The sequence below is a fragment of the Capsicum annuum genome, chromosome 2 (assembly GCF_002878395.1).
Source record: "Capsicum annuum cultivar UCD-10X-F1 chromosome 2, UCD10Xv1.1, whole genome shotgun sequence".
In the NCBI taxonomy this organism is placed as follows: Eukaryota; Viridiplantae; Streptophyta; class Magnoliopsida; order Solanales; family Solanaceae; genus Capsicum; species Capsicum annuum.
The window spans coordinates 2,337,568-2,362,210 of NC_061112.1; positions in this window are offsets into that span (position 1 = coordinate 2,337,568).

Consider the following 24,643-nt stretch of genomic DNA (forward strand, 5'->3'; position numbering starts at 1 on the left):
AGGTCCCAAAAGTATATTTGGTCATTTTTTATGCAAAATCTCTCAAAAGAAAACCATTCTCTCTCAAGAACAAACCCTAGCTCCTTCAAGATTCAAGGTCTAGTTTTAAAAAATCACCAAGAACTCTCATTAATTCATTAATTAAGGTATGTTAGATGCTCATCCATAGGTCCTTTCCACCCATGGGGTCGAAGAATTTGGTTTCAAGTTTAAAATTATGATTTTTACTTGTTATTGTGAATTATATCCATGACACTTCATAAATTTTGATTATATAGATGTATATATCAGTTTATAAGTTGTATTCATTGAAATTGTTCATGACACGTTTGATTGGTGATTTTTGCATGTCAAATCCTTAAACTATGGTTTTAGAATTTGCAATTATGTTATTACTCATGTTTAAACCATTCCCATGCTTTAATTCATGACCCTCAAGTGTTTGATGAAATGCCTTAATGATTGGGTTTTGGATATTCACTCCTTATGATATTTTTGAAGCTTTAATATGTCTTTATTGTTATTGTTATCGAGTTTTGGGGTTATGAATACTCAAAATTTAGCTGTTTAACTAGTTTTTAGTACCTACAGAATAATTTTAGTCATACCATGAGTTTTACCTCCCAGTTAGTTAATACGGTCAGTTGTGTGTTCAGTTAAGTTCAGCTTAGTTAAGTAATTTGAGTTAGTTCAGTTGGAAGTAGGATTTAGCACCGAGCGAACCCAAGAATGGGGGCTCACCTACCAGTTGAGGGTGTGACATTTACTAGCAGTACCTGCATTCCAGAACTATGTAGAAAGTATAGGTTGAGATGTTAACTGCCAGTTGAGGGTGGACTTATATCTCACTAGAGCAACTACCAGTAGAGGTTGACTCTTTAGTCCTTTGAGTGGATCTACGCAGCTATGTGTTAGTACGCGTGGAATGGTACTTACACCCTTCCAACTGGGGTCACAACTTGGGCTCCAATTAGCTCATACTAGGGCATATTGGTTAGATAATAGCTCCCACAATCTCAGTCCAGTCTCACTTGATATTCAGTTCAGGTTTGTTTGACCATAGCATTCAACTTATCAGTTAAATTAGTACTCAGATTTTAGTATTCCAATTTAAAGACTATTTCAGTATCATATTGTACACTTGGTCATGCATTCTCAGATTTTACAGCTTTCGCACATACTATACATCAGTTATCTCAAGCTATTTATTCAGTCAATAATTATTCATGCACACGAGAGCATGCATATCATCCTAACCCTATCTAGCATACCAGTACATTCAAAGTAATAAATGCATACTCATTTCTTGTGCTATGATGTATCATATCATAGGTTTGGACGCTCATGTTCCCGACCGCACTTAGACATTTTAGTGCATCATTAGCAATAGCACCAGGGGTGAGTTCTCATGAATAGAGGACCGATTATGTTTATTTCAGTACCTCAGTTTAGTAGTCACCTAGGGTTAGTTGGGGCCTATCCCATTAACTCTTATTCAGTCAGTTTTAGAGGCTTTCGGACACTTCAGATAGTCAGCCAGTTTGTTATTATTTTATCAATTTTCAGACAGTTGTTTTTAGACTAATAATATAGTAATCTTTTAGTATTGAAACCTTATGGTGTATTCAGTTATTCCGTACATGTGTATTTTTTGTTATCAGTTTTATTCAATGCTCACAGCAGGTACCAGCTCACGAGTTAGCTTGTGGTTACTTGTAACCGTAGGCACCGTATGGAATCTAGGGTGTACTCTTGAGGCATTACAAACTTGGTAGCAGAGCCTAAGGTTTTAAAGTGTCCTAGGGAGTCTAAAATTCGTATTGGGTAGAGTCTTGTAAATAGCTGTGAAGCGCGCCATACTTATGGACAAGAGGCTACGCAATGTTTTAGAAAAAGTTTCCCTTCTTTCAGTATTTATATCGTGCGAATGAGCATGAGCTCAATTTAAAATCTCTTCCTAATACAATCTTCTTTCACTTTATAGAACATGCCTCCTCAAAAGAATAACGGAAGGAGAAATGGAAATCAGCCTTCACCTCTGCTTGTTCAGAAAGATCCTTTGAATGAGAATATCTCTCATGCCAAATTCAAAGCTGCATTTACTACTTTAGCTCACTTAGTAGCAGCTTAAAATAATCAGAAGGCTATTTTCTCAGTCATTCCAGTGGCTAATACCACCACAGCTAGGATTCGGGACTTTACCCAAATGAACCCTCCTTTGTTTTCTGGATCCAAGTCGGATGAGGATCTGCAGGAGTTCTTTGACATGATTTAGAAGGTAACTAACATTATGGGTGTGACTTCTAGTGAGAGTGCAGAGTTGGGTACTTACCAGTTGTGAGATGTAGCTCACACCTGGTATAGGTAGTAGAAGAGAGATAGAGGCACAGATGCAGGACCTGTTAAATGAGAGGGGTTTGCTATAGCCTTTTTAGTTAGGTTCTTTTATTTGGAGTTAAGGAAAGCTAAGGTGTCGGAGTTTATTAATTTGTAATAGGGTAACATGAGTGTGAGGGAGTACTCTCTTAAGTTTACCCAATTATCCAAGTATCTAGGATGAGTAAGTTTGTCTCTAGTGTAGCTGATCGTGTGGTAAAGGAGTGTAGGACCGCGTTGTTGATTAAGGAGATGGACATATCTAGGCTTATGGTCCGTACCTAACAAATTAAGGTGCAAAAATTTAAGAAAAGAGAGATAGAGAATAAAAGAGCCAGAATAGGTAGCTTCAATTTTACTCAACTGGGTCAGAGGGTGGTAACCGTCTTCAAGTATGTCAAAAATCTTTAGCCCCAGCTCCATATTTAGCTATTTCTCTAGTGCCAAAGTTCATAAATGATAATCGGGATAGGGCCCCAGGCTCTAAGTCCTAGGGTAGTGTAAACAGTGGTCGTACAAATCCTCTTTCCTAGAAATATGGTAAAACTATCAAGGCATGTGTAGAGATGGCAGTGATGTATGCTTTAGGTATGGTAATCCAGGCCACAGAGTTAGGTATTTCCCAAAGAGTGGTCAGCAGGTTCAGTCCAGTCGTCCCTCAGTTCCATCCGATCGCTTGACTCATCAGGGTGTCACTTCCAACGAAACCAGTAGTCAGTGTCCAAATTGATTATATGTACTTCAGTCTCGGAAGGATCAGGAAAGTTCTCTTTATGTAGTTACGGGTATGTTACAGGTCTTTCATTTACATTTTTATGCTTTGTTAGATCCCAAAGCTTCTATTTCTTTTGTAACCCCCTATATAGCTGTGAATTTTGGTGTCAGTCCTGAGACTTTAACAAAAACCTTCTCAATGTCCACTCCAGTAGGTGTCTCTATTGTAACCAGGAAGGTATACAGGAACTGTCTGGTCATAATATCCTAAAAAGTCACTTCAGTTGATTTTGTGGAGTTAGAGATGACTGATTTTGATGTCAGTATCATCATGGAATGGCTCCACTCATGCTATGCTTTAGTTGACTATCAAAATAGAGTCTTTTAGTTCTAGTTTCCAAGTGAACCATTTATTGAATGGAAGGGTAGTATTTCTACGCTTAGGGGTCAGCTTATTTCATACCTTAGAGCAAAAAAATGATATCAAATAGGTGTATCTACCATCTTATTCTTGTCAAAGACTCTGAATCAGTGGTTCCCATTCTCGAGTCATTTCACTAGTGAGGTAATTTCCAAACATTTTTACTGAAGATCTTCCCGGAGTTCCTCTTAAAAGAAAAATTAACTTTGGAATAGACCTTTTTCTAGATACCCAACCTATCTCTATTCCACCCTATAGAATGGCTCCAACTGAGCTTAGGAAGTTAAAAGAATAGTTAAAAGATCCCTTATATAGGGATTCATCAGGCTAGTGTTTCCCCATGGGGTGCTCCAGTCTTTTTCGTGCGTAAGAAAGATGGTTCTCTTAGAATATGCATTGATTACCGCTAGTTGAACAAAGTCACAATCAAGAATAAGTATTCACTCCCCAAAATTAATGACTTATTCGATCAACTTTGGGGTGTCGGTTACTTTTCTAAGATAGACCTCAAATCCGGCTATCATAAACTCAGAGTCAGAGAATGTGACATTCTAAAAATATCTTTCAAAACTCGATATGGTCACTTCAAATTTCTATTCATATCCTTTGGTCTAAAAAATACCCCAGTGAATTTCATGGACTTGATGAATAGAGTGTTTAAGAAGTACTTGTATACGTTCATCATAGTCTTCATAGATGGCATCCTTGTTTATTTCCGTAATGAAAATGATCATGCAAACCACCTCAGAATAGTATTATAGACTCTTAGAACCCATCATTTGTTTGCCAAGTTCAGTAAGTTCGAATTCTGGCTAAGATCAGTATTTTTTCTTGGCCATATTATTTTTGATGATGGCATTAGGTTTGATCATCAAAAGACTGAATCAGTGAGAAACTAGACCAGACCTATCTATCCATCAGATATTAGGATTTTCTTGGGTTTAGCTGCTATTACTGATAGTTTGTTGAAGGTTTTTATCTATTGCACCCCCCATATCCAGATTGACTTAGAAAAAAATCAAGTTTCAGTGGTCAGATTCTTGCGAGAAGAGTTTTTAGGAGTTGAAGACTCGACTCACCTCATCCTCAATTTTGACGTTGCCAGATGGTTCAAATGGGATTGTTGTTTACTGTGATGTATTTAGAGTTGGTTTGGGTTGTGTTTTAATGCAGAGAGGTAAGGTCATAGCCTATATCTCTAGGCACTTAATCCCTATAAAAAGAATTATCCTACCCATAATCTTGAGTTAGCAGCTATTGTGTTTGCTTTGAAAATTTGGAGGCATTATCTTTACAAGGTGCATGTTGATGTGTTCACGGACCACAAAAGCTTGCAGAATGTGTTTTTGCAGAAAGATTTGAATCTTCATCAGAGAAGATGGTTGGAATTATTGAAAGATTATGATAGGAGTGTTTTATATTATTCAGGTAAGGCCAATATAGTGGCAGATGCCCTTAATAGACTAACTATGGGTAGTGTGGCTCATGTCAAGAATGATAAGAAGAAGTTGGTTCAGGAGGTTCATCAGTTAGCTAGATTAGGCCTTCATTTGGTTGACTTAGTTGAGGGTAGTGTATGAGTTCAGAATAGTTCAAAATCTTCTTTGGTTGCCAAAGCAAAAGAAAAGCAAGATAGGGATCCCAGTCTATTTATGTTGAAGAAGTCAATCAGGGATCAGAAATTAGAAATTTTCTCCTAAGAGGGAGATGGTGTGTTGCATTGCCAGGGTAGACTGTGGCAACACAATAGTCTGTGTGTGTCATATGTTGATTGTTTGAGACATCGAATTCTTACAGAAGATCATGGTGCGCGTTACTCTATTCACCCAGGAACCACTAAGATGTATCATGATTTGCGAGAAATCTATTGGTGGAGTGGCATGAAGAGAGGTATTATAGAGTTTGTAGCAAAGTATGCTAATTGTCAACAGGTTAAGTTACGTACCAAAGACCTAGTGGAACTATGCAGGAGTCAGCATTCCCACTTAGAAGTGGGAAAAGGTGAACATGGATTATGTGACAAGGTTACCTCGTTCACATCGCTAGCATGATTTGATTTTGGCTATTGTAGACAGAATGACCAAATCATCCCATTTATTACCAGTTCATACTTTTTATTCAACCGAGGCTTATGCCAAGCTATTTATTAGAGAGTTGGTTAGGTTGCATAAAGTCCCACTATCCATCATTTCAGATAAAGGTAATCAGTTTACCTCTCACTTTTGGAAAGCTTTTTAGAAGGGTCTTGGTACCCAAGTTTGTCTCAGTGCAACCTTTCATGCTCAGATAGATGGTCAGACAGAGTGGACCATTTAGACCCTAGAGGACATATTGAGAGCTTGTGCTATTAACTTTAAGGGTAGTTGTGATGATCACTTGCTATTGATTGAGTTTGCCTAAAATAACAGTTATCATTTTAGTATTTAGATAGCTCTATTTGAGGCTCTTTATGAGAGAAGATATAGATCTCCAATTGGTTGGTTTGAGGTAGGTGAGACCACATCGATAGGGCCAGATTCAGTATTTGATGCATTGGAGAAAGTTCAGCTAATCAGAGGGAGGCTTAAGACATCCCAAAGCCGACAAAAATCCTATACAGATGTGCGTAGGAGGGATCTTGAGTTTGTATTTTGAGACTTGGTTTATTTAAGACTCTCTCCCATGAAGGGAGTGAAGAGATTTGGCAGGCAGGGGAAAGTCAGTCCCCGATATGTTGGCCCTTATAGGATCTTGAGCCATTTTAGAAAGGTAGCTTATGAGCTTGAGTTGCATGCAGATCTGGCATCAGTGCACCCAGAGTTTCACATTTCTTTGTTAAAGAAGTATATTAGATACCTAACTGTTATTATTCCTTTAGAAAGCTTAGATGTTCAGAATAGTGTTTCTTATGAAGAGTCCCATTCGTGATCTTAGATCGCTAGATTAGTAGACTAAGGAACAAAGAAGTTCCCTTGGTCAAAGTTCTTTAGCAGAACAAGTCCGTTGAGGGATTCACTTGGGAAGCTGAAGAAAATATGCAAATCAAGTACCGTCATCTATTCTCCGCACGCTCAGACTCAGTTTAAGGTAATAGTTTTCTTAGATTATCTCTTTTCCATTCTCAGTTCATTAGATGCATCCACAAATCAGTTTAGTAGTTCACCATGTTTCATACTCAATCATGTTTTCAGTCATACATATTCAGCCTGTAATCTCAGTACCTCAATATTTCTCAGTTTAATCATTCTCATTTGAGGACGAATATTCCCAAGAGGAGATATTGTAAAACCCTGTAAGATCCTAGCTTATTTTAACTTACTATTGCATGTTAAAGGGGTTTAAGACTTAGAAAATTTCACTAAGTGTTAAGACTTATTCATTTCCAAAGCCCCTTAAACATTGATGATTTTATTTCCGACCTTCCCGAGATCAGATCATTGATTTTAAAGTTGATTCATGATCCGGGTAGTTAATAGTACATCTCGGGTGAGTTTTAAAATTTTTAGACCAGCGTAAGGGCATATTTGGACTTTTAGAATAGTAGCTGCACCGGGATAAGTCTACGGCGCCCTCTATAGTGCACCGCAGTGGAGCCCGCGGTGCCCACTCTAGTGCACTATACCAGAGCCCGTGGCACTCGCTCCATCGCGCCCCTTGTGTTTTTTAGTTTTCATTCCATTTTTCCAAGGGCAATTGGGTCTTTCCCCTTTACCCTATTGATTCATAACACGTGATTGAAGGTCTTAAAAACATATTTGGTCATCTTTTACACAAAATCTCTTAAAATAAAACCATTCTCTCTCAAGAACAAACCCTAGCCCCTTTAAGACTCAAGCTCAAACTTTAAGAAATCACCAAGAAATCTCATTAATTCATCAATTAAGGTGTGTTAGATGTTCATCCATGGGTCCTTTCCACCCATGGAGTCCAAGAATTCGATTTTAAGTTTAAAAGTATGATCTTTACATGTTATTGTGAATTATATCCATGACACCTCATAAATTTGATTATATATGTATATATCAAGTTTACAAGTTATTTTTGTTGAAATTATTCATGACACATTTGATTGGTAATATTTGCATGTCAAATCTAACCCATGGTTTTAGAATTTGCAATTATGTTATTACTACATGTTTAAACCATTACCATGCTTTAATTCATGACCCTCAAGTGTTTGATGAAATGCCTTAATGATTGAGTTTTGGATATTGACTCCTTATGATGTTTTCGAAGCTTCAGTATGTTTCTATTATTATTGTTGTCAAGTCCTGGGGGTTATAAATACTTGATATTTAGTTGTTTACCTAGTTTTCAGTACCTGAAGAATAATTTCATTCATACCATGAGTTTTACCATTTAGTCAGTTAATACGATCAATTGTGGGTTTAGTTAAGTTTAGGTTAGTTCAGTAATTCGAGTCAGTTCAGTTGGGTGTAGGATTTAGCACTGAGAGAAGCCAGGGATGGAGGCTCACCTACCAGTTGAGGGTGTGACCTTTAGTAGTAGTCCCTGCATTCCAGAACTACGTACCCAGCATAGGTTGAGACGTTAACCTGCCAGTTGAGGGTGGACATATATCTCACTAGAGCACCTGCCAGTATTGGGTGACTCTTTAGTCCTTTGGGACTTCACTTTAGTGGATCCACACAACCATGCATAAGTACCCATGGAACGGTACTGACACCCTTCTAATTGGGGTCACAAGTTGGACCCCAATTAGCTCATATTAGGGCATGTCGACTAGATGATAGCTCCCACAATCTCAGTCCAGTCTCAGCTTGATATTCAGTTCAGGTTTGATTGACCATAACATTCAACTTATCAGTTAATTAGTACTCAGATTTCAGTATTCTGGTTTACAGACTATTTTGGTATCATATTGTACACTTGGTTATGCATTCTCAGATTTTACAACTTTCGCACATACTATGCATCAGTTATCCCATTCTATTCATTCAGTCAGTTATTATTCATACACATGAGCCCGTGCATATCAGCCTAACCCCATCTAGCTTACCAATAAATTTAAAGTAATGACTGCATACTCATTTTTGTGCTATGATGTATCATCTCATAGGTTCGTAACCTCAGGTTCCCGACTGCATTAGACATTTCAATGCATCAGCATCAGCAACAGCTGCGGTGAGTCCTCATATATCGAGGACCTATTATATTTATTTCAGTACTTCAGTTTAGTAGTCAGTTGGATTTAGTTAGGGCTTGTCCTATCAACTCTTATTCAATCAGTTTTAGAGGCTTTCGGACACTTTAGACAGTCAGTCAGTTTGTCATTATTTTATCAACTTTCAAACAGTTATTTTCAGACTTATAATTCATTAATGTTTTAGTATTTAAAACCATATGGTGTATTTAGTTATTCCGCACATATGTATCTTTTGTTATCAATTTTATTCAATGCTCACAGAAGGTACCAACTCATGGGTTAGCTATTGGTCACTTGTGATCGTAAGCACCATGTGGCGTCCAGGGTGTACTCCTGGGGTATTACAATCACATATGATTTTTATGGGATTTTTAACAGTGTGATCCACTAAAAGAATTTTCATCAAAGTCAGTTTGGGTGATCCCAACCCCAATTGTCTATAAACTGCTAGTGGTATCAAATTAATGCTAACACCTAAGTCACACAAAGCTTCTAAAAAATTTGAAGACCCAATGGTACGTGAAATCTTCAGAGCTCCAAAATATACCTTATTCTTAACTAGAGACTAAGAAGAAATTACATATAATGGTACACATTATCAACAAGCTTAAAACTCACAGGTTTGTTCTTCGTCGCCAACTCCTTTATAAACTTGCTTAACTTGGCATTTGTTCAAGTACCTAAACTAGAGGGATGTTCACCAATATTTATTTCAATATGGATATAAATTTGTGATGCTTACCCTCTTCAACCTTCTTCTTTAGTATTTGAGAAAAATAAGGAGAAGGTTGTAGAATGGGAGTTAATACTTATGGGACCTTCTTTTCCTTCCTCTTTTTCAGAAACTGGAGTCTTTTAGATGAATTCTCACCAATAATTAGATTTTTATATTCATCCACTTTCTCATGATCAACGGTCATCATCTCGACCTCATTCTCAAGAACCATAGACATAGGTGGATTGGTGGTCATCTTTCCACTCCTCAGAGTAATATCAAAGCAATGACCATTATTTTAGGATTCTTAATGATGTTTCTCAAAAGTGCATCTTGTTGATATTGATCCAATGTGGTATGCATACCAAACAATTACTCAAGTTGCTTAATGGAGGTAGCATGTGAGTCAATCTTCTTTTTGACTCATCACCAAAAACATCTTCTCTAAGCTCGTCAAGGAAGTCTTGTATCTTATCTACCCCTTTCACCATTTTTGCAAGCATGTCTCTCATCCTTGAATTGCTCAAATCAGCATCTCGGTTCCCTAGTAGAGAATAAAGGCCACTTCTATCCTTGTAGTCATCCTTACTCCTCCAATCACAATCTCTTTCCCTACTCTTATCTTTATACCTAGACCTATTGTAGTTGTTATCTTTATAGTAATTCCAACCTTGATTTTCTTTTCTAGAGTTCCAATTATCTATATTAGACCCTTGGCCTTTGGCTCAAAGACCCACCTCTTAATTAATAAGATACTTAGACTCTTTCTTAAAATCTAAGCCGTCATGTTTAGGTGTCTTACCTTATGAACCAACCACATTCACCTTTTCTTCTCCCACTGCTACAAAAGTTTTAGTAAACAAGTTATGCTTGATTCTCAACTGAGCAACCTCTTAAGTGACTGAGTCATCTAGTACTCATTGCTCTGTAGATGCCCCAATCATATAAGTTCATACGGGCACTTCTACATCACGAATATGCCAACTCTTGTTGGTTTTAGTGATCCAATCTAGAATTTCAGATGCCTGATCCCAATGTAACCTCAAAAATGCCCAACCTATAAAAGTATTTTCTACATATTTGGTGTTAGAATTCAAAACTGTATATAAGATCTCAAGAAAATTATGGCCTGATATTCTATGATTTGGAACATTTTGTAGCTTCTTCTTAAACCTTAACCTGGTCTCATATAACACCTTCGAATGTAGCTGCTTGAAGTTATAAATCTCATCTTTCAACTGTAATATTTTGAAAGGTGGAAAAAATTCTCCAAGAACTGAGTCCTCAACTCATTCCAAGTAGTGATCAATCCCCATGCCAACTCTATCAACCACAATATAGCCTTCATCATTAGAGAGAAAGGAAACAACGTAGTTTAATGACATCATGGCTCACTCCAGGTAGATTGTAAGTATTTCAAATACCTACAAAGTTCATCAAATGAAGTTTTGAATCAATAATAGCAAGGTATGTGAACACCCTCTTAAAGTTTAACAACTGTATCATAGCATTAGTGATGTCAAGCATAACTCCTGAAGATAGTGGCAATGGAACAATGGCAGTTGTTTCAAACATCTATAGAAAGATTAGCCCATCTTTTACATTATCAAAATGAGGAATATAATATTATAGAGGTTGTTTCCCCTATTCTTATCTTCCCTTCTTATTCCTCAAGTGCAGCTAGACGGTGTGCTTCAGCCTATGTAGCCCTTTCTTTCCTTGTTGCCTGCCTGACAGCTTCTTGTCTAGCATTATCATTAGCTATCAATCAAGCAGTGGTCTACTCCACAGTCTTTTGAAGCCTGTAAAAATGTCCTAGCTTATTTAGGACTCCCTCAGCTAAAACTCCCTTATTATGAACTCCTTAATTATGCCTTGTTATGAACTCCTTAATTATGTACTCTATTGTTCACCATCTTTCTTCTAGTTCCTAATATTCTCTCAAGTTTCGTATCAAGTAGAATTAGGAGATTGCCTTGACTTTGAATGTTGGGCTCATCAATGTACACTGTAAACACAATAAAAAATAAAATTAAAAAAATAAAAACCAATATGCCAATAAATATAATCAATCAACTCCATAATTGTATTCCCCAACAACGGCATCAAAATTTAATGTCACCCAAATTACAACTCCAATAAAAGTATAAAGTGACTGTTAATGAAATATAGAACCTAACTAAGTTGGGGTCAATCTCACGAGGAAGAGGTCAAAATATCTATCAAGTTCTTACCCAAGCAATCAGTAAATAATCTTAGTAAAAAGGGGGGGTTTGTAAATCAAAATTCCAATAACAATAGTTGATTTTATTGGATTTGCAATAAATATATGAGAGGAACTAGGACTGTGTTTCCCATAACTTCATAGGTTCTTCGTACTAGTGATCTCTTCGGGTGATTGGCATGTAGAATCGATAGGTTATGTTTACTTGAATGGCTTTTCACACATGTTTAAGTAACTATCCTCAATTAAGTTTTCTAGTCCCCTAAGTTTTCACAACCAATCCCTATCTTGATCCCAATTAGCTATTTCAAATTATTGGCTGAAGTTATTAATTGAAAGTTGATAGCTCCAAATCTCGATTGTTTATTCCCTTCTCCCATTTGTTACCCCTTACTTCATCATAAGGATAAGGTGAGTACTAACGTCTACATCCATGAAAAATCAATTAGGCTGAAGAGAACAACAATACACACCCAAACACAGAATTACATTCGTACTACGAACACTACTTTCTTAACCTATCATGGGTACCGTGATACTAGTTGTGGTGTTTAGCTACTCATGATTATAAATATATAATAATAATTATGAAGAAAAATCATAATCATGCACTTACAAAGAATAAGATGTAAACTACAAATCTCAATTATGAATTAGAACCCTCAAAATTGATGTTTGTACTTCAAGAACAACAATATATCTCAAAAGTATCAAACGAATGTAAACTAAAATAATAAACCTAATAGGAGTATTTATAGACAAATATAAAAGTTATCCTAAATACAATGGGATTTTTTGAATCAATGCATCAATAGTACAATCATGGGTAGATACCACAATCATTCTTAGTGCTAGTATGATGATACTTGACTTTTGCATGTTTTAAGTTTTAGCTAGCATGATGCTTAGTACAATCTCGTGCGTTCATTGTATGATCGTGACATTCTTTCGTGCGTTCTACCTTTGGTTTTTCACTTTGCAGAAGACTTTTCCCATGATTTTTAGTGCGAGCTCATGGCATCATGGTATGGTTTTGGGAACCTCTCATCTGAGCCTTCTCATACTTAGCATCTAAAAGTATTGTTATTGAACTCTTTTCCCACACGATCAATCTTAAGATCGTAATAGATATGTACGATCATGGGATACCTTTGTTTAATTTTAGTTTTCACCTTCTCAAGTTCTTCCCACTATAGCAAGGTACGAATATTGTTAGATCTAAGGGCCATGGTTAGTCTCGTCTAATACTCTTTAAGTTCTAAATTTGAATTTCACTTTTTCGGACCTATTTTGCCTATAAATACCATAAAATCACATTATATCCACATAAAAGTGACTTTATACTGATAAATTTTTATTATTTTAAGCATCAAAAGTATTGTAAGTTCACCACACATCAAATACTATATCACTAGACTATAATGAACACAACACCACAAAACATCAATCCACAAAACACAATTCACCATTATAGCATACAACACTATATTTGTCTTAGATACTACCCTAACTTGATATTTTATCAATTCTCATACTAGGAGAAATATTAGCATAGTACTTATGCCCTAAACAACTATATAATGTTGGGATGAGTCATTATATCTATCATTTTTTCAATTTAAGCATCTTGATTGTCTATATACTTGATCAAACCTTTGATCCCATTTATCAAGTTTGCAAGTTTCTCTTTCATAAATAAAGCATCAGTTGTCATTGCTTGCATAATTGTTAAGGATGTTAGAGAGTGGAGTAGATTGTCATACAATTTGATCTTTGATGAATATAATTGTAGGGGATGTTAGAAAGTAGTATGGATTGTCATACAAGTTTGTCTTTGGTGGGCTAACAACATATGGTGCAAATAGAGATGATCCACTGTCCAAATTGTCATCTTTCATTGTGGCGGAGTTCTTGAATCAAGAGAGGTCAATTAGAGCTAGAGTCTTCTTAATTCTTTTAGCAACTCTGGTTCCTCCATCTGATGCATTCATAGAGGATCTCACTATTTCTAAGTATGATAATCTAAAAATTAAATTTGATGTGGTTGGCACTTGAAATGTTTGTTGTCCCATCATTCTTGCTTTAACTCTCATACTAGTATAAATTATCTAATATAACACTAATGCTGATTTTTACTTCAACAGAGAAGTTAGAATTATCAACCTTAAGAGAAGTTGATTTGGAGTTAATCTTTTTGGAAGCCATGATGATGTTCTTAAACTTTAATGATTGAAAAATTGAGATGAGAGATAGAGATTGTACCACTACGTGCGCTTGAATTTGTAGATAATAAATTTTACGTTGAGAAAATAATTATGCTTCATTCTATCCCTCCCTGTAGTTATATTATGATATTTATTTATAAGTGTGAATGATTTAGTTCTCGAGGTGGTTTGTTGAATATTTTGAGAGGTTTCTATTTTGGAAGGATCTGGATTTGGAATATTTAACTTTAATCAACATTCAGAGATTTGAGGGTCATATTGGAATTCTATCAATTCTGCTAGCTTCGAAATGTCATTTTTCGTTAGTAGGACCTTAGATTCAGGTATTGAGGTGTTTGGATGGATTTCAAATAGTTGGATAAAAATTTGAAAAGTTAAGGCATAGAGTTGACTTTAGTCAACATTCATTGATAATAACCTCTGTTAAAAAATTTGACAATACAATTGAGTCCAAATGTTAATTTTAGTCTATTAGCATAGTTAGATTGTGTTCATGGGATTCTGGATCAATTTTGCGTGTCCATTCAAAAATTTTGGTTTAGACTTTGCTTGTTGTCAATTGGTGCAGTTGATTCCTCTTTCATGTTCATAATCCCTCTATCGTGATCATAAAGAGCAATCTTCTGCTTCATCAATATTGTAAAGTGGTAGATCACAGGCGTAAAGAGGAAAAAGGACCCGAGTATAGGTCAAGGAGTGCGGCATATGTATTGCGAAAGGACTATCGCATTCATAGTAGTCTTGGGTTAGACCAGTCATGATTGCATCTGGGCCTGACGGTCTGATAGAGTAATGGACCTGGAAAATTTTAAATAGTTTTGAACATAAACTCCATAACTAGATTCTTGAAGCTTGGAAGTGTCTTTCAACAATTCTTCTTTAGGTAAGTTTCTTATTCTACTTTTACACATTCTCAATGATTATTTCATGATTTCATCCATAAATTTTTATTTTGCAAATTAAAAATTTAGGGATGAATGATAGATTGATGATTTCAAGATTAATTTTAACTTAAATTTTTTAAAAAAATTCATATTTAAACTCCTTAAGTTACGAGTAATGTGATTCTCTAATAAAATTTTAATTTTGATCTTGATGGACTGAAATTAACTTTTGAAATGATTTTTTGGATCTGAAATTTAAGTATTATAATATGAGTGTCTATGAGTTAATATTCTTATGTAGAATCAGTATTTGATCAGATTGTGCTTGTTAAAAGGCTATTAAGAAAAAGCCTTAGTTTGACTTTGTGGATCTTTTTAAGGTAAGTTGAGACTTTCTTTAAATCTCTTCCGAAGTGCTTATATGCTACTCCCTCCATCCCATATTATGTGTTGCAATTTTCTTTTTGGTCCGTTCTAAAAAGAATATCACCTTTCCTTATTTGGTAATTATTTAATGGCATCATTTCCATTTTATCCTTAGTGGGTACCACTTATTAAAAAAAGACAACTAAAAAGTAAACAATAAGAGGGGTAATTTTATAAACTGTACAAAGTCATCACTTATTTCTTAAACTCCGTATCTAGTTAAATGGTGATACATAAAATGGGACAGAGGTAGTAGTTATTTGTATGAAGAGTAATGGGAAATAGGGGTCCTGTATAAATGAGAAGGTGAGCATTTATGCGGGTATCGATGTATTATGAAAGGTTAAAAGTATAATTATTAGCTTAATATGGTTGTTTCCTTTATTCTTGATTGTTGAATATTAGTGTGGAAAGTGGATTAGTAACTCTGTCGGGCTTGACATGTGTTGATATTGATAGTACCTCCCCTTATGAGCGAGATTGATTTATTTGAGATAGATTGATGATTTTTGGGCTTGTAGCCAATGTTGTTGAGTTAAATATGACCTTGTGTGCATGAATTTGAGATATTTATGGCATTCCTTATCATATTGATTTATGTACAATCACTGATATTTATATTACGACACCGTAAGAGATATATTTTGAGAAAATAATTTGAAAATGACTTATATGCCAGTGAAAAAGTGTTCGGGTGAATTTATACTAAGTTTTATTTTACATGTTCGATGAGAAATTATTTTGACAGCCCCATGAAAAATGGATCTTGCTTAAGTCCTGAAAATCATGTCTGATAGGAAATTGTGATTAGATATATAAAATTCGTGAGTCTCCCATGAATCCCAACTAACTATACAGAACATTGGGTGTATACAATAGTATACATTACATTCATCTTATCATTTTCATTGGGTTGGTTTTGTTATTGTTGCGTATCATGATCGGTAAATTGTTGATAATTTTTTTGGATAGAATAACCGTGGACTTAGATAGTGTTAGTTTCCCACATTACCGTTGTTTATCTACTAGTCTAGGTGTGGTCTTCTTATTTGTAGGTGCTTCTAGGTTATAGTTGTTAGTAATTATTTATGTGGCTATTGCCTTAACTTTGAATTAGGGTAGATCAATGATGTTGTTGCGTACATGTGATTTGACACTCATGCGTGGTTCTTCTGCACTTTATTTCCAGGTACTAAGCCACCTGCCCCAACCTTGATTCAAAGTTGGAGCTTGGGACTTTTCTTCGAATTCAAAAGTATTGACTGATTGACTCTAGTGCTTATCGGAATACTTTTGTTTATGTTATGTTGCTTTTCTTGCATGTAGATACTTCAGCTCAGTAGAATTTTCTCACTCTTAGACTCTTGAACTTGTGCGTACCAAATTCTGAGATTGGTTGTTGTCTTTCGTACTTCATTACCTGCTTGTTTATGAAATTTAGTGTAAGGCTTAGTATTATTCTTACTTTTTTCGTATATTTAATTATTTATGTTATTGGAGTTTTGTTCTGGCTTATCGATAGCAAAGGTGTGATAGGTGTCTTCACGATTTGAGTTTTGAATCGCGATAATATATAAGTAAGAAGTAAACCAACCTAGTATTGTCCTCTTTATTTTACACTTTTTTTTAATGTTTGATATTCTCTTCTATGAAAAATAGTTAAAAATACCCCTCTTTTCGTTTATTAACTAATTTTTCCTCTAATTATACTGTGAGCCCAATATAATTCTCTCATTATAACAGTTAACAAAAATATCTTTATTTTTAACACTTTCCCAGCATGGTAATTTAAATTTCACATGGCCTGACATTTGGATAAGGTGAACACCACGTGACAATGCCATGTCACTATCAAATTTTTATTTTTTACTTTTTTTTCTTTTTTTCTTTTTCCATTTACAAAATTCCTAAAACAAATTAAATAAATTTAACTTCTCTATTTTCTCTCTCCTCAAATCTCAAAAACAGCATTTCCGTTATCTCTTTCTTCTCACAGACTAGCAATCTATATATTGATTCCAGTTTATTGGATAATAACGTTAAACTTACAAAAAAATGAAGGATTTTGTTAAATTAATTGAACACTGCAGCAGTTGAAGAAATCCTTAACATATTGCAAGCTGGATTGGATCATCCTTTCCAACCCCATTATCTTCTCTTCCATATGTTTCCTGTTCAATTTCAACAGGGGCCCAGAAGGGTAAATATGTACTTTTATATATCATCATTGTAATTTAATACGCCTACCTTATCTGCCTTATTTTTTAGGTTGATTACTAGCTAATTGTACTTGATAATTAGCTAATTAAGAAAGAGTGCTTAATATCATGCAACTCATAAAGTGAAACTGCTAGTTTTGAAAGATAAGACAACCAACTAGTTATAATTAGCGGATAAAATTGAACTAATCGTGTAAAAATTATTTACACTCAAAATATATGTAAGGGTCAAACTAAGTAAGAAATTATATATTTTCTAATCTGTGATGATTGGAGGAAGAAGATATAATGGAAAGGAATAAAGGTAAAAAGAATAAAGATCTGATGGTGAGATGACATGTTATAGGGCGTCCACCTCATTCAAATGACAGGTCATGTGATATTTAAATCACTGGTAAGTACTAAACATAGAGGTATTTTTTGTTAATTTTAGTAATGATAGGGCATATTTTGTTTGATATTTTATGATGCGCACTCAATCGGTTTCTCACAATTTAAATTTTATTATTACAAAGTAAAAATTTGTTTTGGCCTTACAACTCTTATACTCAATTTTTCTTATACCCACACTCAGCAACTCTCTTTGTTATTCTTTCTTATTCCTTACTAGTTGCTTGCTTCAACACACTTGATCACTCGCTCTTGTTTTCTAGAGCTCACCTATTATTGAGCACACACTCTTTTACTTGAGCATACATACACCTCAAATGATCACTTCTATATATATGTGGTGATCGAAGAATCTAACTATAAGACATTTACTACTACATTCTAGAATCATTTGCTAACTGCTTAATTTTAGAACTATATTTTCTAAAACATTTCTAGACCTTTCTCTCTAGAACACACTTTTGAAGATTCTAAATTCTTTTTGGTGTGTCTTAATTAAGTTGTTGATGAATTCATAATATATTTAGCCCTAGAGCTAAATTTTAGCTAATAGATAAATATTTTTAACTCTTTTTCCTTTTTTCTATTAATAGTGAGTAAAGTTTTCAAATGAAGAGAATCCTCTGGCATAGTTGAACAATAGTTTCAAAATAATATAATTCACCTTCTCTAGAGTTAGCTGCATGATCAGAGGAAAATGGACGAAACTTACAAACAAATACAAAATAAATTTAAATATAAATATTAAATAGCTTACCCTTCAGCAATTTGGCCAAATGCAGGTTGCATGACTATGATCTAATTATAAAAGTATTATATAAGAGGAATCTTCTACCTAATAGAAAGAATCTTAGGCAAATTTCACGCACATAAAAAAAATATATTTATATATATATTATACATACAACTATTATAGGCAATTTTTACATCACGAATATACTATATATAGGTTATAGGTAAGGCTCCTTAAAATGTGAAGTTTAAAATGTTGAAAAAATATATTACGTGTTACAACAGGTCAAGATGATATGATAATGTTCAAATTATTTAGAGAAAATACAGAAAATTACCTTCAAACTTATCAATAAAATTTATATTAACACTTTAACTTTATATATATAAATACCTCTTTAAATAACTTTCAAGTGAATTAAATACCACCCGAATGACTTACGTGATAAATGAAAATGGTAAATCACACTTTATTTTTTTAAGGAAGGTGTGAAGGTAGTAAGAAGGGGGTGAATTACTCTTTTTTGAATTGACAGTCGACTCACTTAGACAGATAGTCGATTATTGAAGAAGTAAATTAAGGTTCAAAAAATAAAGTGCTGAAATGAAATAACACCAGATATTTTATACTGGTTGGGACCTCTAATAGGTCTTACTTCAGTCCCCTTGATTTGCAAAGAATTCTGTTAGTTCTTTGTGAATCAAATCAAAGTACAAGTATTGAGTCAAACTTTTGGCTATGACTCACAACATTTTCTTTCTTTCTCATTTTTGATACAATGCCTCATCAATTATGTATTTCTCTCCTTTATTTTTGAATACACAGTGAATTTTAAGAGAATACAATATTTGAATAAAGTAAAACAAAGCATTAGAGATGGTTGAGACAAAAGTATGTCTCTTCCTTTGTCTTCCACCATTTAAATAGTATTGATTGGACTACTACTAATCATTGGAAGATTTAAAATAAAAGGCAACGCAAGAGATTTGATCCTTGAAAATAGGATGAAAAATCTCCTCTTTTCAAGAATAAGTTGAACCATAAATGATCTCACTAAAAGCCCCGCTAATAAACCCTAAAAAAGATTCTGCCAATCTTGATTTAGCCTTGTTTCCTTTGACACAAGATGTTGCATTAAATATTGAGGACGCAATCGCGATCCTTTCCTTTTATATTCCTTATGATAGATGTTTTGCTTGGTTCAGAGACTTTGAGATGCTTTTTTTTTCTTTTTCATCCATTGCTTATTTTTCTTAAAAGTTGTCAGCATTGAAATTAGACACTATCAACTCCCCCTTTTTTATGGATGACAACTTCAAAATATAGTTAGTCGACTTCCCTGTTTAGCTTCCCCAAAATGGTTGAATAGGATGCTCAGGATGGTCAATGACCCCCCACCCATCTTGGATAGTGCCATAAAATAAAGCACATAGACGACTACGAGCTGTAAAAATAACATGTACTATTTTTCTCCCTTTAACATCAATCAAAAAGGAAGAAGCAACACAAAAACATGTACTGTGCAAGAACATATAAAGCATTCATGGGTTTATACCCAGATACAGATCAAAGTTTTAATAAAAATTAACACAAATTGTTTGTAAAGACTTAAGGGGCTGGGATAGAAGGAGGAACATGACTAAGAAAGTAGACCAAGGTTTGAGTAGTAGCATCCTTCAAGGTGGTGAACGGATCCACAATAGTAACAGAGATAGAATTGGTGGCAATATGAATATTTTCAGTAACCTTAAAAGCTTTCTTGATGACTTGATCTAACTTGAGATGAAGTTTAGCAATATTTGAACTAGTTTTCTTACCTGTGCCTTGAATTTTATCCATCTAAAAGTACGATGAGAGAAGAAGATCCTTGAGAGAATCTAGCTTACTTCTAGGTCGGAGATGAGATTGAGAATGATCAGGGAGACAGAGGCCTAACTTTAGGAGACGGAGATGCATTTACTATGCCATTATTAGTCTTTGAAACCCAAGCTTTATTAGAATGAACATAGCTCATATTGATGAATGCTTTAGAGTTATAGCACTATTTGATTGAAATGAAGGAAATGTCCTCAAGAGAAATGTTTCTAGCTTCAAGAATGTGAGTAATAATAAAATCATAAGGAAGTCTAAATGGACCGAGAGAGGTTTTAATCATGATTATTAATGAATGAGCAGAGTTTGATTTTTCGTTGAGTAAAAGACAGTAAATAAACAATATGTCATGCTGAGAAAGAGTAGACAGAGATCCTGCACAAGGAAGAAGAGTGGTTGCCACAATATGGGAAACGACTATAGCCTCAAAGGACAAATTTTTTGGACCAATGGAAGAAGGAAGTTGTTTTGAAGATTCAAGAGCAATGGATTACGTTACCTGTTCAAAAGGGATATCAAAATCAACTGTCCATAGAGTTTTCGAGGAATTAAAGAACCTAGAACACGAGATATCAAAAAGAGAGTCAAACATACTACAATCTAAGAACATACACTTATACAAGACTAACGTTTTTAATTCATCAGCATAAATAGAGCGCAAGTTAGCATAAAATAGGCAAATAAGAGGTTCATAGGTGATTTTAAGAGTAGATGAAAAGATATTTTTCCCACCCCGGACATCAAAAAAATTCTTAATTAGGTAGTGCAAAGATTTCAAGAGATCCAAATTCATAATTCTACCATGCACCATGGAACGTTTCTTTAGAGAATCAAACAAGGTCTTCAAAAATCAATTTTGATATTCAAAAAACTGTCAAAATCAAATTTTATCTTCTTCTTAGAAAGTTCAACATCATCATGATTTAAAAACCCTTTCACATAGGTGCAAGTGAGAGGAGTTTCAAGAATCTTACGGGAGGTGTTGATCTGAAAAGTTAAGTGTAGAGAAATAGGAGAGGAGGCTTTTCCTTTGCCTTTGAAGTTCTTAGGATTTTTAGTCAAGGAAGAGAAGAGAACGAGGGAGAGTTACAAGGAAATAGGAGAAGACATAAGATATAAGGTGAAGAGAAATGTGAAGAGATGCATAGATAATGGGAAAAGGTAATAGATTAAGGTGGCAGCCTTGTGTCAGCGGAAAAAGGGAAATAGATAAGGAAGATCATGACTATCGAATCATATTCAAGAAAATAATAAAGGCAAGCACATCAATCATAATCATCAATTAAATGAACCTACTTTTACATTCATTGCAGTCATCAAATAAGGAAGAAAAATATTTTACACAGATTTAGGAATAATTCTCAATAATTTATGGAGAAAATAAAATATTTCTCCCAATAAGGATTTTGTAAAATATTTGCTAACTAAAATTCAATACTAATAAAGATAGTTCAACATCGCCTTTTAAAATATAATTTCTGGTAAAATGATGCTTGATATTGATGTATTTAGCTTTAGAATGATGCTCCTGATTTTTTGATAAAAAAAATAACACTAGAATTATCGCAGAATATTTTGACAGATTTCACAAAAATATCATAATCACTGAGTTGGTGAGTCATCCATAAAATTTTTGCAAAACACAACCAAATGAAGATATATTCTTATTCAGTGGTGGATAAAGAGACACTATTTAGCTTCTTACTATTTCATGAGATAAGAAAATGTTTTATTAGTTGAAAGTGTCACTAGTACTTTTCCTATTATCTTTGTCATCTGCCTAATCTGCATCTGAGAAGTCTTTTAGCTTAAAATTATTAGATCTAGGATATCATAAATCATATGACATAGTTTCAACAAGATATCTAATAAGACTCTTAACTATAGTAAGATGGGATACTTTGGGAGCTAACTAAAATCTTACACATTTGCAACGACTAAACAAAATATCTGGTCAACTGACAATAAGATAAAGGAGAAACCAATCATACCACGATATTTAGTTTCAATAATAGACTTATCATTTTCATCAGATGTAAGAACAAACATAGAGCTCACTAGAGTGCTAGAGGATTTTGCATACTTTAGTCCAAACTTTTCAATGAGATCTTTTGAGTGCTTACTTTAATAGATAAATATTTCATCAATTTTCTGATTAATTTGTAGATCCAAGAAGAAAGTTGGTTCTCCCTTCATGCTCATTTCAAATATGCTTTGCATTAACTCAGAGAATTTCTTGCATCAATTAGCATTAGTATTTTCAATGATGATATCATCAACAAAAATTTGAATAATAAGACTTTTAGAAAAAGTTCTTTCAAAAAAAGAGTTTTGTTAATTTTTTCTCAAATAAACTCATGATGCTAAAAAATTGCTCAGTCGATCGTACCAAGCTCTAGGAGCTTGTTTCAACTCATAAAGAGCTTTTGAAAATTTAAAAACATAATAAGAAAATTCAAGATTTTTAAAGTCAGAAGGTTGTTTTACAAAAACTTCTTCATCAACAAATCTATTTAAGAAAACACTTTCGATATCCACTTGAAATAATTTAAAGCCTTTGTGGGCTATATATGCAAGTAAGATTCGAATGAATTCTAACCTTTCCACTGGCATAAATATTTTATCATAATCAACTCCATGAGTAGCTTTGGGCGACTAGATGATCTTTATTTCGTACAACTTTACCTAAGTCATACATTTATTTCTAAAAATTTATTTTTTTAATGATAGAGGTATTTTCTAATTTTGAAACTAAAGTCCACACTTGATTTTTGTCAAACTGCACAAGTTCTTCTTCCATAGCCTTAACTAAGCTTTTATCTTCTAGAGCTTCATTGACCTTCTTTGGCTCAAGTTAAGATATGAATGCAATATTTTCATTCCTTTTGTTGAAGGTCATTATCTTCATTCCTTCCTTGGGATCACCAATGATGTTGTAATACCCCATATTTCCTTAGCTTAAAATTAACTCTCAATCCATGAGTTAGCCAATATAAAAATTTTGAATTACTTAGTATTTTTAAGTTTAGAGCCTAATATTGCGTAGGAAATTGAATTAGCTTTCCAACGATATAAAATTTACCCAAATCCGTTACCCGGACAAATTTTTAGAGCCATTTTAGTATGACAATGTGCCAATTTGGCCATCAACGCGTCGCGGAGGCCAGCCAAATGGCAATGGTCAAATTCTAGTGTTTCTCCATGATATTGGCATACTATGCTAAGCCCTTAATTTAAAACTGTCCTTTTCCAGTGTACCAACACAATTCCACCACATCGTATTAATCTTTCAGGTCCCATCCAAAGTGGCAACGCGCCATCATGCATTTTAAATTTCCAATGGCCCGACGCGATAGTGGCTGTAAGACCCCGCAACATCCTACATTGATAATCAACTCTTTTAGATCCTAAAAGAACTTTAGATGGTCCAACACTTAGAATATTTTAGCTAAGAGTTTCACCCTTAGTCTCATTTTAAGCCTCTGAACTTCGGGGATTTATTTGACGACCTTTCCAACCTCCATTTTGCAATTTTAAAGTTCCATTATGATGGGGCAAGGTAATTGTATATTCCGAATGAGTTTTGAAATTTTTGGAATCCGTTTAGGGAATATTTGTATTTTGAAACAGTAAGGTCATGCGATTAGCATGCGATGCATGCTCCATCTCACAGGTCCTAGCATGCGATAGAGCATGGGACGCATGATCCAGTGCGCAGGACTAGAGCATGCGATGCACGCTCCATCACATGCTAGTAAAATTTCCAGCTTCCAGCTCAGCGTTTTGAGGGTAAAATTGACCTTTTTCCCCACACTATATATAATCATAAACACGGGATTTAACCCACTGTGAACCCAAATACATCCATTTTTCTCAAAATCCTCTCAAGAACACCTTAGGGCTTTTTATTGGAGATTTAAGTTCAAGAAATTCAACTGTCAAACTTAGTGAAATCAAGAACTAAGGTATGCAATGTGTTGATTTATTAACTCCTTCCATCCATAAAGCTCAAGAACCTTATTTTAAGTTATGAATTATGTTATCTTGTTGTGGGTTGTTCAAGTTTATGTGATTTTTGTAGTATGATTCCCAAGTTGGGATCTTTGGGTGAAATTATGAAACTATGTTTGCATATTAACTGAAATCCATGAATTTGGTGGATTATGATTCGTGAAATTTGACAATTCCACCTATGCCTTAAGCTATGCATGCAAGGTGTTTGAAAAAATGCCTAAGAACTTAGAAATCATGCACATTAGGTAAATTATGACCTAAAAGATATATGCATGTCATTCTTT